Source organism: Dendrobates tinctorius, unplaced genomic scaffold (genome assembly GCF_039654945.1).
Source record: "Dendrobates tinctorius isolate UK_male_01 unplaced genomic scaffold, ASM3965494v1 ptg000055l, whole genome shotgun sequence".
Taxonomy (NCBI): domain Eukaryota; kingdom Metazoa; phylum Chordata; class Amphibia; order Anura; family Dendrobatidae; genus Dendrobates; species Dendrobates tinctorius.
In genome coordinates this window covers 6,780,547-6,786,546 of record NW_027361723.1, presented here as the reverse complement: position 1 = coordinate 6,786,546, position 6,000 = coordinate 6,780,547, and positions in this window count along the sequence as shown.

Here is a 6,000-nt window from a genome sequence, read left to right as displayed (position 1 = left end):
GGATTTTAGTTCTAGGTACACGGGACTCCTTTGTTAAGAAGGGGCGTTATTAAAGGCGGCTTCTACACGCTCCAAATGTGACTGTTTCCCTATAGGTGGGGGGACTTTGGTATATCTCGCCCCATTTTTGTTCTATTGGTTTAGCGATTTGATACTCCTCCTGTATGTAGTTCCGGATACACCTTCACGATTAGTGTAGACATGTATGTCATCTACGTTCTGATTTGTCCCTTTGGGCAATAAAACCCTACTCTGTTTAGTGTGATGTCACCCCAAGAAGAAGGCGTGTTTGCCGAAACGTGCGTTGGGACTGACATCATCACCCACAGGAGGTAATACTTATTTGCACTTTTCATTGTTTATCTATGCACTAGCGCTATGCTGTTAAATACATTGGTATGATGCTATTATGAGATTTTAGAAATTAGCTCATTGAGAGTACTTGCTGGATGTTTATAGTATGTGCAGCCTCCTTATGACTTTTTTGTGGGTAATGGTGCCATATTTTAGTTTCGCACTTTTTAAGATCTTGTCTTTTTTAACCTTTTTCATGTATATGAAAAGAAGAATATAATGCTGTCTGCAGAACCTGCAGGGCACAAATCAGATTAGCTAAAGCTGAAAATGAACTGAGGCTTGCAAGAGATGTCAAAAGCAATAATAAAGGATTTTGGGGATATGTCAAAAGTAAAAGAAAAGTCAAAGATGCTATAGGATTTTTACAGGATGAAAATGATGAAATGGTAAGACAGGATGTTGAGAAGGCTGAACTTTTAAATTCCTATTTTGCATCTGTTTTCTCTCAGAAAGGAAATGCAACATCAACTGTTATTCACTGTCCTATTAAGGGAATAGAAGAATCCAGGATATCTATAAACAGAAAGATAGTGAGGAAACACTTAGCTAACCTAAATGAATTCAAGTCTCCAGGTCCAGATGAATTACACCCCAGAGTACTGAAGGAGATAGCAGAAGAAATTTTTGAACCCCTCTCCATAATCTTTGAAAATTCTTGGAGAACAGGAGAAGTGCCAGAAGACTGGAGAAGAGCAAATGTTGTTCCTATCTTCAAAAAGGGGAAGAAGGTGGACCCAGGCAACTATAGGCCGGTGAGTCTGACTTCTATACCAGGAAAGATCTTTGAACAAATTATTAAACAACATGTATGTCAATACCTGGATAAGAATGAAGTGATTAAACAGAGTCAGCATGGGTTTCTAACTAATAAGTCATGTCAGACTAACTTAATTTCCTTCTATGACGGTATCACTGATTGGGTGGATCAAGGAAATGCTGTAGATATAGTATATCTTGACTTCAGCAAAGCATTTGACAAAGTCTCTCATACAATCCTTATTGAAAAAATGACTAAGTATGGAATGGACAAGGCAACTGTTAGGTGGATTCATAACTGGCTTAGTGATCGGACCCAAAGAGTGGTCGTAAATGGCTGCACATCCAGTCGGAAGAATGTCTGAAGTGGGGTACCACAGGGCTCTGTCCTGGGCCCTGTATTGTTCAACATCTTTATCAACGATTTAGATGAAGGAATTGAGGGTAAACTGATTAAATTTGCTGATGACACAAAGCTAGGAGGGATAGCTAATACTAGAGAAGAGAGAGAGAGGATTCAAAAAGATTTAAATAAACTGGAGAAGTGGGCAGCAACTAACAGAATGGTTTTTAACAGGGAGAAATGCAAAGTACTACATCTGGGCAATAAAAATGAAAAAAGCATATATAGAATGGGAGGAATAGGGCTAAGTGACAGCACATGTGAAAAAGACTTGGGTATACTAATAGATCACAGACTGAATATGAGTCAACAGTGTGATGCAGCAGCAAAAAAGGCAAATGCAATTCTAGGATGTATTAACAGAAGCATACAGTCTAGATCACGTGAAGTCATTATTTCCCTCTACTCCTCTTTGGTCAGACCTCATCTGGAATATTGTGTCCAGTTTTGGGCACCACATTTTAAAAAAGACATCAACAAACTGGAGCAAGTTCAGAAAAGAGCGACCAGAATGGTGACCGGTCTGCAAACCCTGTCTTATGAGGAAAGGTTGCAGGATTTGGGAATGTTTAGTTTGCAAAAGAGAAGACTGAGAGGAGACTTAATAGCTGTCTACAAATATCTAAAGGGCTGTCACATTGTAGAAGGATCAACTTTATTCTCATTTGCACAAGGAAAGACTAGAAGCAATGGGATGAAACTGAATGGGAAGAGACACAGATTAGATATTAGAAAAAACTTTTTGACAGTTAGAGTGATCAATGAGTGGAACAGGCTGCCACGAGAAGTGGTGAGTTCTCCTTCAATGGAAGTCTTCAAACAGAGGCTGGACAGACATCTGACTGGGATGATTTAGCGAATCCTGCTTTGAGCAGGGGGTTGGACCAGATGGCCCAGGAGGTCCCTTCCAACTCTACGATTCTATGATTCTATATTTCTAAATAAAGTTTGTATGTCTCCATTTATAAATTTGGTTTCTGAGTACAATTTTTTTCTCGGATTATATCCAATGGTGGTGACAGACCATGTCCTAATGCCACTCGTGAAATCTCCAGAGGAGATAGTCAGTAAGGAGGCCGTGCTGTGGAAAACGGCCCCTGAGGACATGTCGCAAATGTCTATGCCTCAACCAAAGTTACAACCAGAGGCGACCACAAGCTCAAGGTCGACCATGAACGACCAGACATCTTCTCTGATGGCCCTTTCAAAGGCTAGATCTGCGAAAATACCAAGAATGTCAACCTACCCCGAAGAAGTGGCAAGCCGTTACCCTACACGGGCGAGGCGGGCACCCAGGCGTCTCGCCTACTGAAGAGACCACCATGAAAAATCTGCGACCAATAAACAATAAGACTCTTATTAACCCAATAACGGCGACCGCAAAAAAAAACAACTGCGATTGTGCATTAAATTTCTCTTTCTTCTGATGTGATCGCACATCAGAGGAGAGAGAAAGAGGGTCCCCGATCCCCCCTTGGTACCTCTCCGTGCTCCTCTGTCCCCTCCCGGTGGTCCTGCGTCCCGCCGACATCCTCCGGTGGGCGCCGCCATCTTGAATCTGGAGAAAATGGCGGGCGCATGTGCACTGCGCCCGCCGGGAATCTGCAGATTCCGGCTGGCAGATTCCATTCATTCATATTGATCACGATGATAAACTATCATCGTGATCAAAATAAAAATAGTGCATAATCCCCCCCGTTTATCACCCCTTTAGTTAGGCCAACATAATGAAATAAAGAAAATGTTTTTTTTCAGTTCTCGATTAGGGTTAGGGCTGGGCTAGGGATCGTTACGGAAAAGATATGGATGATCCTCACCAGTATAGGCGCCACCGCTTTGGATGTGTCAACCGCCGTGATGCCACGGAGGTGATCATGACAGACGGCTCGAAGCTGGGATCTTTGCGCCAGCAATATTGGTGCTCGGCATCTGTAGAGGCGTCAACCCTGTCTGTGGCTGGTTCGTCCCACGGGATGACGTACGCGGAATTCCGGCAATTTATTTCCGATCACCTCCGCTGGCGTCTTTTACGTGTGAAATCTGTCCTTGATGCTTTGAGGTCTCCTCAAACACATCAAAGGAGGATTTTTGAAGATCTCAATCTTCGGGTAGGCTTTGGTAAGTAATGACCAGTGCCTATGAATAAGATTGTGAATTTTTTGCATGGAAGGATGATGACCATGGACAAATGGAAGCCTAGGTGGTTTTGGTGTGCTGGCATTAAAGTCATTAGGATCAGCTAGAGCCTTAGACATCTCGGTGGATAGTAATGTCGTTGGATAATATCTTTACTGCAGTTTTGCCATACCAACAGGATCTCTGCTCCTCTAGCACCTGGACTATTGGCTATATTGGTATTTAATCAAGTCAGCTATTAAGACCTTTTTTATTGCACAAATGCCGCAGCATAGATATAATATAACTTTTAGACCACATTAGATGGATATATGGTTCCTTCATAGATATACTTCATTATGATTGCAATTAGATATACTATGGGTGTAGATGTGTATATATATATATATATATACATATACTTTTATCTAATCACACTCCCTTTTACCTCTACATGTTGGATAATCCGCATTTTTTTTAAATATTGCCTAGCAGTGATAAACTATCAACTGGTGACTACCAAAACTCTACTTCAAAAGGGGTATGAGCTCAATTTCACTATACTCTGTTATATCTGCCGCCTCCTTGTTCCCCTTCAATTGTGCTGAGTCTCTATGCTTTTTAATTGATCCTATGACATTAAGACATTTACCTTCAATATTGTCTCTTCTTCGGATATAATTCCTATATTTAATATCCATGACTTCAGAAACCTACATGTACGATGATGCCCTAGGATCTACGATTTTATCCAAAATTAGATCTGGTACAGATTTTCTTCACGTCCCTAGCAGAGACATCAAGACAAAAGATTGGGAAAAAGAAAGAAAAAGACTCATAGCCTACGACCTGCACTGCGCAACGTTGGGCGAATATCATAGACAAGGGAAGATACCCTGTGGTCTTCGCAGTAATCTACGACCTACCCTTTTTTCAGATAACGCAAAATATTGCGCCACCTTCCAGAAAATTCTTAACAAATGTTCATTCGACATAATATTGCTTACTACTGAGCACCTTCAGGAAGCAATTAAGGAAACTGAAGTCAAAATTGCCACCATTGAGACTCAATTAACCTCTACCCTAAATACCACTGAGTTCAACTCTCTTAAAAGTAAAGTGGACGCTATCGTACTAACACATCAAAAAACTCTGGAAGAAAGGAAACGGTCCAAATTTCAGCGCGATACGGAGGACTATCTGAGTACAAATGGGAAGACACGGCACCAAGATACTACCGACCAAGGTCTCGACGCCAAGGAGGTTATACGGCCTCCGGGGGATCCTCTCCAGCCGGGGGTTCCTCACCAGGATCTGGGAGCGACACTGGTGGCACAGCCGTCCCAAGGGTTCCCTTTTTAGGACAAAACACACGCCAACCAGGCGGTGGAGGAGGAAATCAGAATCGCCAAATGACCCTTCGCTCACAACAGGTAGGAGTCCAAACTTAGTTGTTAATATTTCTGACTATTCCCTTTCTCCTTTAGAACTCAAAGTATTAAACTTGGGCCTCTCCTTCTGTCCAACGCCTAGATGGGATGCCTTCCAACTAGAGAAAGATTTACAACAATTTTATCGAAACATAAGACTGAAGGTATACTTTAAGGACTCTATACCCCATTGGACCAACACTGCTGGTCTAACCTCAAACCGGGAGACCTCCCCCTCTATTACCATTGACACCTTGGGGTTGCGAAATCCAAGCAGTTTCATACCCCCTAAAACCAATCATGCGGTTGAGACCTTCATAGACCTATTAGACAGAGATATCAAACTCACTATCCATGAACAACGATTGGGCCTACTCCCTGTCCGCCATAATTTATCATCAGCCGAAAAACAGGCTATATCATCCTAAAAGGAAAACTCCAACATTATCATAAAACCTGCGTACAAAGGTGGCACAATCGTTGTTATGAATAAAAGTCAATATGTGACCGAAATAAGGAGACAACGTTCAGATACTGATACATATCGTAGAATTCAGGGTGACCCTACATTCAGCATACATAGAAAAATTGAAACCATTCTCAATAAACACCTTGAACTTGGGACAATCGACACTAAAACGAAAACTTTTTTAACTAATCAACATCCAATAACTCCAGTGTTATATATTCTTCCCAAAATTCATAAGGACCTACACAATCCACCTGGACGTCCCATCGTCGCCTCTACAGACTCCATTCTCAACCCGTTATCCATATTCCTTGAAAAATTATTAACACCTCATCCCTATATCACCAAATCTTTCATTCAAGACACAGGAGATTTTCTAAGCAAAATCCGCATCATAAACTCCATTTCATCCACTAGTATTCTCTGTACTCTTGACGTTAACAGCCTGTACACATCAATTTCACATGACA